The sequence below is a fragment of the Gorilla gorilla genome, chromosome 1 (genome assembly GCF_029281585.2).
Source record: "Gorilla gorilla gorilla isolate KB3781 chromosome 1, NHGRI_mGorGor1-v2.1_pri, whole genome shotgun sequence".
Lineage (NCBI taxonomy): Eukaryota > Metazoa > Chordata > Mammalia > Primates > Hominidae > Gorilla > Gorilla gorilla.
In genome coordinates this window covers 38,700,757-38,713,403 of record NC_073224.2, presented here as the reverse complement: position 1 = coordinate 38,713,403, position 12,647 = coordinate 38,700,757, and the positions used below count along the sequence as shown (strand labels likewise).

The 12,647-nt window shown below is 39.0% G+C and overlaps 1 protein-coding gene and 1 long non-coding RNA gene across 21 annotated transcripts in view; one reads left to right on the top strand and one right to left on the bottom strand.

Moving 5' to 3' along the window:
- Positions 1-4,872, bottom strand: part of LOC115931439 (uncharacterized) — a 113,495-nt gene extending 108,623 nt beyond the window's left edge. Inside the window, exons 1-2 of the long non-coding RNA XR_010134629.1 lie at positions 4,569-4,872; positions 1,092-1,217 (exon numbers count right to left, since the gene is read on the bottom strand). This is a non-coding gene — a long non-coding RNA (uncharacterized lncRNA). The remainder of the gene's footprint in view (positions 1-1,091; positions 1,218-4,568) is intronic.
- Positions 1-12,647, top strand: part of ENAH (ENAH actin regulator) — a 159,570-nt gene that overhangs the window by 14,700 nt on the left and 132,223 nt on the right. The gene's annotated exons all lie outside the window — the stretch shown is intronic.

The window sequence follows — 12,647 nt, the reverse complement described above, 5'->3', positions numbered from 1 at the left end:
TGTAGTTAGAGTTTTTATGGATTGGGCGTATTCTGTTTATTGTTTTCTTTGTATTGTACCATGAGATTAAAACAAAAAATAAAGTTCAAGCTTCTGAATGTTGTTTTGCCTTTTTGCTTGCTTGCTTTTTCTTGTTTTGAGACAAGGCCTGACTGTTACACAGGCTGAAATGCAGTGGCGCGATCATAGCTCACTGCAACCTGGAACTCCTGGGCTCAAGCCATCCTTGCACCTCGGCTTCCTAAGTAGCTGGGACTATAGGCACCTGCCATCACACCCACTGTTGCCTTTTTTAACTTTTAATATGAAAGTTTCTGTTTTTTAGGCACTCTGAAAGCAAATAGCCAGTTAAATTCTTAGAGTACCTGTATTTTAAAATGATGTTTATAATTTAACATGAATATTTAAATTAAAAACCAGCACCCGGACATAGGATGGTTATTTGCATTACTTAGAACTAAGTTCTACCCCTAGATCTGTCACCCTACCTTCCCTTCATAATGTGTGGTTCCCGTGTGGTCAGCCATCCTATCTAAACTTTCTCCTGAAAAAAAGGCCACGCACGGTGGCTCACGCCTGTAATCCCAGCACTTTGGGAGGCTGAGGCGGGTGGATCATTTGAGGCCAGGAGTTCTAGACCAGCCTGGCTAACTGGTGAAACCCCATCTCTACTAAAAATACAAAAATTAGCTGGGTGTGATGGCGCATGCCTATAATCCCAGCTATTCGGGAGGCTGAGGCATGAGAATAGTTAGAACCCAGGAGACAGAGGTTGCAGTGAGCAGAGATTGCACTACTTCACTCCAGCCTGGGCGACAGAGTGAGACCCTGTCTCACAACCAAGCAACAACAACAGAAAACAAAAAAAAATTACTGAAAAAACCTTCCCCTGCACCCTGGGGCACACAGAAGAGATGTCTTAACTTGGCATTCAGGGCCCTCGAGAAACAGTTCAGCAGTGCCTTTCAATACTCCCCATGTGAATTCACTTCAGAATGGTCATTTATTGTTTTCCAAAGGTACCAGTGAAGTTGCGGTTTCATTACTTTTATTCTGTCTGTCTTCTGGAAAGCTGCCTTCTCTGTGCTCACCTCAATCCCATTCTTGCTTTAGTTTCCTCTTCTGGTTTGTCTTTAGTGATTGTTCCAGGTTGAGTCTCTCTCTTTTCATAGTCTTTGTCGACTAGCTCTTTTGGTGTGTCATACATACATTTTTCCCTTAAAAAAATGGAGTATAAACTCATGACACATTTCTCTGAACACTTTATATCATGCTGGGTTCAATGAGACACTATTAATAACTTTTTTGAATAAATTAAAAAACTAAACTCATGACTATTGATTGTTTTTGGCCTTCTCATTTTATTCTTTATTTGTTGTAGAGATGAGGGTCTTGCTGTGTTGCCCAGGTTGGTCTCAAATTCCTGGCTTCTAACGATCCTCCCACCTCAGTCTTCCAAAGTGCTGGAATTACGGCTGTGAGCCACTGCACCCTCATTTTATTCTTTAGCTAAATCATCTGATTTTTAATAAAGGTATTGGGACAGTACTTTAAACAATTTTATATTGTACATAGGATGTTTTGGTAAGTGACAAAGTGAAGATGTCATGGTATAACATTTTAACCAAAATTTTCAATATGCACTTGAAAATGTAAAGACAAGACATCAAATATATTTGGTTTTATTTTTCCTGCCTGGAAATGTTATACAAAATAAGAATCTTGTCACCCAATCAGCAGTTCTGTTTCCCTGTAACATATTGACTGTTAGTTTTTTCTGAGTCTGTAAAAAGTTACTAAAATTAGAAACTAATACAGTAAGGGCTTTACAAAAACTTTACATAAATTTATGCAGATCTTGGGTACACTTCTGAGGTAGGCAGTTAATTTTTTGTGACCTCCACATCTACTCTTCCCCTGTTTTCATAAATGCTCCCATCATTATTAGCCAGGGTTCTCTAGAGAAACAGAACCAGTATTTGTTTATTTAAAGGAATTGGCTTACATAATTATGGGAGCTGGTAAGTCTGAAAATTGTAAGGCCAACAGGCAGGCTGGAAACTCAGGCAAGAATTGATGTTGCATCTTGAGTCTGAAATTTGCAGAGCAGGTCAGTAAGCTGGAAACTCAAACAGGAGGATTTCTGTGTTACAGTTTTGAGGCAGAATTGCTTTCTCTGGCTTGGGTTTGCTGGCAGTCTTTGGCATTCCTGGGCTTCTAGGTCCATCACTTCAGTCTCATGCTTCTGCAGTCACATGGCTGTCTTTTCCTGTCTGTCTTCAGTTGATGTTTTCTTCCTCTTATGAAGACACCAGCCATATTGGATTAAGGGGTCCACTCTACTCCGGTATGACCTCATCTTAACTAATTACATCTGCAAAGACCCTGCTTGTAAAAGAGGTCACATTGTGATATACTGAGGGTTAGGACTTCAACATCAACCTCTTGCCTGAGTTTCCTCTTCGAGTGTGGACCACAGTGGTCTCATTCATCTCTCTCATTAGTCAGATGAACTAATTGTCTCAGATGACAGATACAGAGGGAGACATGCATGTACACATTAAAAATAAATATATGCAAAGATTCCACAGTAAAGCAGCTAGAGCTAATGAACGAATTCAGCAAAGTTGCAGGGTACAAGATCGTCACACAAAAATCAGTTATTTCTATACACCTACGATAAACAACTGAAAAAAATTAAACCAATTTCAGGCTAGGTGTGGTGGCTTGTGCCTGTAATTCCCAGCACTTTGGGAGGCTATGATGGGAGGATCACTTGAGGCCAGGAATTTGAGACCAGTCTGGGCAACATAGACTGTCTCTTTAAAATAAATTTTATGTAAAAACAATTTCATTTACAGTAGCATCTAAAGAAATAAACACCTAGGAATAAATTTAACCAAGGAAGTAAAAGACTTGTACACTGAAACTATAAAATATTGCTGAAAGAAAAGACTTCAATAAATAAAAAGACTTTGTCTTCATGAATTTGATATTGACTTGATAATTGTTAAGATGTGATAGTTGATAAGACTTGATATTGTTAAGGTGACAGTACTACTTAAATTGATATGCAGACACAATGTAATCCTTATCAAAATCCCAATGGCGTTTTTTGCAAAAATAATTCATATGGAATTTCAAGGGACCCCAAATAGCCAAAATAATCTTGAGAAAGAACAGAGTTGGAGGAGACACTTCCCGATTTCAAAACTTAACTTTGCAGTTACAGTAATCAAAACAGGTAAAGGCATAGTAAGGCGTAGTAAGGACATACCTATAGACCAGACCTACAGACCAGTGAATAGAATAGAGAGCCCAGTAAACCCTCACATTCAATAGATTTTTGATGACGGTGACAAGAACTTTCTCCTGAGAGAAGGGATAATCTTTTCAAATGACACTAGGGAAATGATATTCCCAGGTCTTTTCAATGAGAGTTTAGTGTTTTTTTCTTAAAACGTCAGTGCCTACTTTCAGAGTTTCTCAACCTCAACATTATTGATGTTTGGGGCCAGATAATTCCCTGTTACAGGGTTGTACTGTGAATTGTGGGATGTTCAGCAGTATCCCTAGTTTGTACCCACCAAATACCAGTAGCACACACCTTAACCTTTCTCTCCCAGAAGAGACAACCAGAATGTCTCTACATACTGCCAGATGTTTATGAGGGCTAAAATCATTCTTGGAGAACCTCCTTAAATTCTGTAAAATGTCAGCAACTACTATATAAGTTACACATTTCAAAAAATATGTTCAACATATTTTAAACTCTTAAATGCTTTATGTTTAAGTGAGATGAGGTGGCATTCATGCCGTTTCCTACCTTTATTACAAAATGCACATATCTGTTTGGTTGCTTAGACTTTAGTAGACTAGCCTAGTACCCCAACCACAATTTATAAGCAGTTTCAAGAAAGAAAATCAGTTTGTATCCTAAAAATCATAAGCTCATTTATAAATTGGAACTGACTAAAGAAAAAAAATCAGCTTTTGAATTTTAACGTAAGTGAAATGGAAAAAATAAAACACTTTTAAAGAAGTTGAGGTACTTCATTGTTAATTTATTGCAAATACTTAAAATAAACTTATTTTTAAAGATTAGCTTTTGAGTTCCAAAGACCTGATATTACATGTCCTTACTGACCCAGAGGCCTGATAGCTGAATATCCAAAACATGCATGCCACAGGGTATAAGTCCTTCGCCACAGACCAGAGCATCTCTGAGGCTAACCTTTGGGTAATGTTTGTTCACACCTGGTGCAAATTAAGTGATCTAACCAATTACATATAACTTTGATAAGTAATATTAATAGATATTATTTGTTGAATATTTAAAGATAGGCCAGGCAACTTCACATGGATCATTTCATTTAATGGATTCGAATAAGCCATGAGATTCATGTCATCATTGCTATTTTACAGTGTAGGAAACCAAGGCTTAGGATACTTAAGTGACTTGGCTGGAGTCATACAGTAGATAAATGACAGCTGAAATTCAGATCTAAGTCCTGCGTAACTCCAAAGTCCTTGCTCTTAATACTTTCTATAGCCTCTTATTATTTTACCTTTCAATGCTGTTTCTCAAATTTCATTTTTCATCCTTAAGATCACATCCAATGCTGTCTCAAGTCTCATGTTGGAGTCTGTGTTGGAAGCAGTAGGAAATATGGCAGTTGGGCTGGGGTGTTAAAGACTTTGAGTGACAGTTGACTGGGCGCGGTGGCTTACGCCTGTAATCCCAGCACTTCGGGAGGCAGAGGCAGGCGGATCACGAGGTCAGTAGATCAAGACCATCCTGGCTAACATGGTGAAACCCCGTCTCTACTAAAAATACAAAAAAAAAAAAAAAAAATTAGCCAGGTGTGGTGGCAGGTGCCTGTAGTTCCAGCTATTCAGGAGGCTGAGGCAGGAGAATGGCGTGAACCTGGGGGGTGGAGCTTACAGTGAGCCGAGGTTGCACCACTGCACTTCAGCCTGGGCACTGGGTGACAGAGCAAGACTCCATCTCAAAAAAAAAAAAAAAAAAAAAAAGACTTTGAGTGACAGTTTAAGGAACAGAACTAACATGCCACATACTTCCTGTACATTATGTCTTCCAGTCCGTAAGCCACCATACAGGGAACATGTCTTCATTAATGTCAAGCCTGCATGGTTAGTAAGTAGTGGCACCTAGACCTGAACCCAGCTTTGTCTCATTTCCAAGCCTATATGCACCTTACCCTAAGTGTTTTATTCAAAATAATTTGAACTTTTCCACTGGATTAATGACTTCCAGTTTGTGAGCCCTGGGGGGCGTCTGCGCCATTCCTTTAAAGAATAGTTGAACCCCTAGGTATAGCAAGATTTGTCTGTAATCCAGAGATGCCAGCCTTTACATGCATTATATTTCAACTATATGTAGATGCTTTTCTGATAATGTATAGATTCATTTAAAAGCTTGCAAATATAATGTGCTTTTAAATCACATTTTTCCCATCAACATATACAGTATTAAAAGTAGAGCAATTATTCATGAAGTTAAAAGGTCTTTTCATCTTTGGAAATGTTGAGAACCACTTTTTTTTTTTTTTTTGAGACGGAGTCTCGCCGTGTCACCCAGGTTGGAGTGCCATGGCGCGATCTTGGCTCTCTGCGGCCTTCGCCTCCTAGGTTCAAGAGATTCTCCTGCCTCAGTCTCCTGAGTAGCTGAGATTACAGGCGGCTGCCACTACGCCCAACTAATTTTTGTATTTTCAGTAGAGATGATCCCATCTCTACTTGGCCACTTGGCCAGGCTGGTCTTGAATTCCTGACCTCAGGTGATCTGCCCGCTTTGGCCTCCCAAAGTGCTGGGATTACAGGTGTGAGCCCCTGCACCCAGCTGAGAACCACTGTTCTACATAGATGTTTTCTCTATTTAATCTGTTTCTTAGACGGAGATTGGCAGCCATTTAACATTCTCAAAATAAAGGAGGAAACCTCTAAACAATGAAAGTATTTAAAGCTACCGCAAGAATAACTGCAATCTTGTTTTTTGTTCTCTAGGTGAAGTAGAATTTTGTGAAAAAACCAATGTTTTGTGAATTGTTACTAGTTACCTACAAAGGCAATCCATAAAAATAGTACAAACAAATTGTGAGTAGGAGAAAAACTTAAACTGTTAAGACATTATAGTCTTTTCTTATAAATTATAATTTTTAGAAAATAAACTGAAAGGATCAAATGATGTCTTTAAAATTAGGAAACAAAATCTGTGGGTATGCTATTACCTAGGATTAAAAAAACAAAACAAAACAAAACATCTAACTCTTGCTAGATGATGCTTTCAAAAGAAATGTAGTCCAAAAATGAGCACTGGCACTTTTTGCTGGTACATGGAGAAACTTTGAGAGTGAAGGCATATTAATACTTTCAAGTTGTAAATAGGCTGGAATTTGGGCTTGTGATTTTATAGTTTTAGAATTTATATCATTAGACTTTTAATATTGGATATTAGTTTATGCAATTTTTTTTTTTTTTTTTTTTTGAGAGACGGTGTCTTGCTCTGTCACTCAGGCTGGAGTGTAGTGGTGCGATCTCAGCTCACCGCAACCTCTGCCTTCCAAGTTCAAGTGATTCTCTTGCCTCAGCTTCCCAAGTAGCTGGGACTACAGGCGTGTGCCACCACGCCCAGCCAATTTTTTTTTTTTTTTTTTATAGTAGAGACAGTTTCACTATATGTTGGTCAGGCTGGTCTCAAACTCCTGACCTCAGGTGATCCATGCGCCTCCCAAAGTGCTGGGATTACAGGCATGAGCCAAAGTGCCTGGCCTTTATACGGATTTGTTTTGCATACTTCTCAGCCTTGGTGGGGTTAATTGTGGCTTGGCAAATCAAGAAAAGGAGTTCTGTGCTGTTTTCAGACTGCAGAATCTTGTTGCTATGCAACAAAAATTGTCAGTCAGTATAGGGTATAGTAAATTGGTATTCTCTGTCCCTTTTCACCACATGCTCATTTTGTAATCTGAGAGAAGTGGTTTGGGGCTAGTTTGCAAGGTTTTATTTTAAAACAAGCATTTAAAAAATTTTGTTGCTATTTGTAATTGGTTATATTTAAGGTCGGTGAAGTCTTTCTGTACTTATTAGAAGATACAATAAAATGCTAGTGTTCAAAGGGTTTATAGATCTGTTTCCAAGTTGTTTCAGGTTAGAGCAGTGTATTTTTGTTTTGTTGCTGTAACAGGGGTAATATTGCCAACTTCCAAAGAGTAAATTTTAGCTTGAGAATTCAAGTTGTATAATTTGAACATCAGAAGTTTATTGTAAGCACATCATATTATTTTTAAATTTATTTATGAAAAACATGAACCCAAAAAATCCCTTTTATTGATAAAGTTTTTTAAATAGGAACCCTAAACTTGTATGAAGTCTCATGTATGATAATTTATTTTCTGCCAGGAGAAATTAAAATGCCTTTATAGCAAATGGGTGATGGCTAATAGCCTTCTAAAAATTGTGATAAAATATATATAACACAAAATTTACCATTTTAACCATTTCGAGTGTTTCACATAGTTGTGCAAATATCACCTGTTCATCTCCTGGATAACAACCTTTTGCATCCCATTTAGTCCAGACTGTCTTCTAAATCCTTTAATTCGTTTAATCTTCGTAAGAACCCTATATGTACGAGAAGTACTTTTGTTCCAAATGAGAAGAGTGAGGCACAAAAAGGAACACAAAAGTAGTAATTAGTGGAGCCGGAATTCAAACACCAACAGTCCAACTCTTCTGTGTTCTCAACTATTATGCTATGTTACCCTCTTTTGGAATTTCTTTTTTGTTTAGTGGTTAAGAGCATCGATTTAAAAAAAAAATTACTTTCTGTAGCTTTTCCAAGTAAAGTTAATACAGTTTAACAGCATTTTGGACTGTTAACAAATTTAGTTTGGCTATAAATCCCTGCAATCTTCTAGACTTTTTTTTTCTAAATATTTCAAAAGGATGCAGTTTATGTTATTTTATATTGTGTTATTTGTATCTGAAATTATACATATTATGGTTAATTATATAGAAAGGACTTACTTTCCTTTTTCAGTTTGTTTCTGGACCATTTTTCGTGCCATTCCTTCCAATAGAGAATGCAAATCATTTTCTGGTCATTTAATGTAAATAGGAAGGTACACTTGCTGTTAGAGAATTTTAATATGATGCCATCCAAAGACTAAAGCCAGTTGGCATTGGATCATCTTCTTAGTATTCTCTAAATTTATGATCTTCTTTTTCATGAATAATCTGGAGTTAATTGTAGTATTGGCAGTTTAGAATAAAGAGCAATAGGGAGGAGTAAAAAGGGAGAAAAACATTGCAAGGAGTCATTAACTTCCAGTTGATGAATAGGGATGAGTTTTTGCAGACTCTGCTTTTTTTCTGCCATGTAATATCTCTACTACCATTCTTAAGCATCCTTAAGGAGCTTACCTTTCCTTTGATTTTTTTTCCCCACCTTCTACTTTTTTTTTTTTTTTTTCTGGGACAGGGTCTCACTCTGTCGCCCAGGCTGGAGTGCAGTGGCATGATCTTGGCTCACTGCAACCTCCGCTTCCCAGATTCAAGCAATTCTACCTCAGCCTCCCGAGTAGCTGGGATTACAGGTGCACTCCACTACCACCTGGCTGATTTTTGCATTTTTAGTAGAGACGGGGTTTCACCATGTTGGCCAGGCTGGTCACGAATTCCTGACCTCAAATGATCCACCTGCCTTGGCCTCCCAAAGTGCTGGGATTATAGGCGTGAGCCACAGCGCCCGGCCTTTCCCTGCCTTCTTTTTTTTCTTCCGAGACGGAGTCTTGCTCTGTCACCCAGGCTGAAGTGCAGTGGCATGATCTCGGCTCACTGCAACCTCTGCCTCCTGGATTCAAGCGATTCTCCTGACTCAGCCTCCCAAGTAGCTGGTGTTACAGGCACTGTCCACCACGCCCATTAATTTTTGTATTCTTAGTAGAGATGGGGTTTCACCATGTTGGCCAGGCTGGTCCCGAACTCTTGACCTCGTTATCTGCCCGCCTCGGCCTCCTGAAGTCCTGGGATTACAGTTGTAAGCCACTGCGCTTGGCCCATATTTCTGTCTTGCTCAACCAGACTTACTCTCTAGTCAGTTTGCTTTTCATATCTGTTCACAGTTGCACCATAATTTTTTTTTTTTTTTGAGACGGAGTTTCGCTCTTGTTGCCCAGGTTGGAGTGCAATGACGCGATCTCCACTCACCACAACCTCCGCCTCCCAGGTTCAAGCAGTCCTCTGCTTCAGCCTCCCAAGTAGCTGGGATTACAGGCATGCACCACCACGCCCGGCCAATTTTGTATTTTTAGTAGAGATGGGGTTTTTCCATGTTGAGGCTGGTCTCGAACTCCTGACCTCAGGTGATCTGCCAACCTTGGCCTCCCAAAGTGCTGGGATTCCAGGCGTGAGCCACTGTGCCCGGCCTAGTTGCACCATCTTTTAAAAAAATATTCTTCTTTTATTTTTGTGCATTTATATATATGTGATTATACTTGATACATTTTTTGCCTTGTTCATTTGATATGTTTTGCATTTTCTATGTTTTTTAAAAACTTAGAATTTTATTAGTTGCATATTTCACTGTAATTTACCTACTTCCTTTAAAATGGCTATTTATGTGGTTTACAGGGATTTTGTGTAATGAATAATGCTTTCATGAACCCAAAGGTTTTTTTCCCCTCCTAATTGCAGACTAATTCCTTAAGATGGATTTCCAGAAATAGTATTAGATCCCTGAAGGAATGGAAACGGTTTTAAAAGCTCTTGAATCTTATTGCCAAAATGCTTTCCAAAAGTGTTGTACCAGTTTTCATGCCAGCCAGCAAATATATGGAGTGTCCGTTTCACCTCAGCCAGCAATAGGAGGGAATGTTTTGATGCTGACCTTTAAATCTAAGAAGAATTGATTTACAGCTCTGCTGGGCTTCTATCCTGAATTACACCCAGAATTATAATCGTGGTTGAGATTGGATTAGAAGGAAGGAAAGCCTGGTTTACCAGTTTCTGCCCCTTCAGCTGCTTATATTCTGCTTTGCCCAGTTAAGGTGAATTCTTTTGGAAACATGAAGTAACTGCCTTTTTCTGCTTTTCAGCCCCCTTAATTATTTTGATAAGTTGGTAGGGGACAAAACAGTGTATGTTTATAAGTTGGTAGGGGACAAAACAGTGTATGTTTCACATGACATTTCCCTTGAGAGCTGGGGTAGGTTTGGCTCTCTTCTCCACTCCACCACTGGGCTTGGTCAAGTGTCTGGAGGCGTCTGAAAGTTACATTCAGTAGCCACCTTGTCCAGGGGTGCTAATTAGATGTAGCCTGAGTCACTGCTACTTCTTTAGCTAGGAAATCATTAACAACTCTGGAGGTAAAGTAGCTTTTCCCTAAGAACTTGTTAGATAATTTAGTATTAAGTATGGAAAATTTTCTCCCTGAATAGAAGGAGGGTCAGGGGACACCATTCCTACTGAAAGTTGATAACAGGGAGGTCTTATCTGGTCTCCTCTGGCCTCATAACAGCATTCAGCACAGTTGACCATTCTGGCCTCGAGCCACTTTGCAGTGATTTTAAGCTCCCTTGGTTCTCTCCTTATCGCATTGGCTGTATCTTGTTCCTTTCCTCCCTTTTCATTTTCTTCTCCCCATCAGTCTTCCCCTCCTCCACAATGTTACTCCCTGGGCTTTACAACCTGTGTGCTGCTTATTCCTAGATTTATTTTTTACCTAGCTCTTGCTCCTGAGCCCTAGATAAATAAGCTGGCATCTTAATTCTCTTTGTATAACTAATAGGCACTTTAAATACCATGTGTCCAAATCAGGGTGTTGTGATATTTTCATACAAGTTTATACTTAGGTGTTTCAGTAACATTTTAAGTTTCAAACATAAAAATAACGTAGGGGGCTAAATTATAAATAATATCAATTTAAGATATATTGTATTAAAACTTTCTCATTTTGTAAACTGTAGAGCCCATAATTTTTCTTTTGATAGGCCAGAAGAAAGTTTACCTATTTCCTTCCCAATGACTGAGAACAAAAATTCTCACTAGAGGATTTTATTTATGTGTTTTTCTCATATGATATGTACTTGTGTCATGAAATACCGTTCCTCTTTCTCAATTTAGTGTCTCATATGTCAGCTGACAATGATTTGAACTGTATTGCATGGTGATACAACTTGTCCACTCAGCTCATTTTCACTAGTATCAGTGCCTTTGTAGTGTATTTATTTGAACGCTATTGTGGTTTTGCCTTTATAAAAATAAGTAGAGAATAGAAGAAAGGAAATGTTAATGCTAACACAGTTGAGATAAAGATGGAAGTCACTTGGTTTTCCAAAAGTGGTAATTCTTTGGTGTTGTAGTCTGTTCTTGCTGCTATAACACAACATCTTAGACTAGGTAATTTATAAACACAAATAATTTATTTCTCACAGTTTTGGAGCCTGGGAAGCCCAATATTAAGTTGCCAAGAGATTCAGTGTTTGGTTGAATGCTGCTCTCTGCTTCATAGATGGCGCCTTGTTGCTGCATTCTCACATGGTAGAAGGCGCAAAGGCAGGAGGGCCTAGCTCTTTTTTAAGAGCATAAATGCCATTCACGGGGTTGGAGGCCTCGTGACCTATTCACCTCCCAAAGGCCCCACCTTGCAATATCATCACCTTGGTGATTAGTTTCAACATAGGGATTTTGGAGAGACACATACATTCAAACTGTAGCATTTAACCTCAGTAGAACGATACCCAGTGTGTACTTAAGCTGACTGTTTATCAGACAAGATTTTTTTGTTGGCACTGATAGAAACTCAAGTTAGTTCTCCTGGTAGAGTCAAAGTGAGAGTTGCTGGAGCTAGGGCAGCTTGAGGACCTCAAAGATGAGAACAGAGCTGACCATTTTGGTTAAATAGGACTCTCTCATATTTGCTTAGCTTTATTTTTTTTCCCTGCAGTCTTTCTTCGTGGTTTTTCTAGATTCCCATTATTCCAGCTTTCATAAATGGAGAGTCAAAGGATGTTTCCTGTAATCTTCAGGGAGGAAAATACTGAAAAAGACTGGTAAAGTCTGACTTGCATCTTTGTCCCTTCTTCTTTAATGGGGGATGAGGTACTGTGGTGGGTACCAATGGGTAGAAGGAACAGAGTTCTAAAATGGAAGAAGGAATGCTGGCAATGGATATCTACTATGATAATTCAACTAAAGAGGACAATAGCAAAATTAAGTTATATTTAAAAAATACAGGAGGCCAGGTGTGGTGCCTCATGCCTGTAATCCCAGCACTTTGGGAGGCCGAGGTGGGTGGATCACCTGGGGTCAGGAGTTTGAGACCAGTCTGACCAACATGGTGAAACCCTGTCTCTCTAAAAATACAAACAATTAGCCGGGCATGTTGGCACATGCCTGTGATCCTAGCTAGTTTGGAGGCCGAGAATCGCTTGAACCCAGGAGGTGGAGGTTGGGGTGAGCTGAGATCATGTCATTACACTGCAGCCTGGGCAACAAGAGCGAAATTCCGTCTCAAAAAATAAACAAAAATACAGGAAACGTGTTGACTGTTTTAGTAATCTGTTATATTGACAGCACCATAGAGTTTGTGGAGGAATGTAGCTTGCACGACTTCTTTTTTTAAAAAG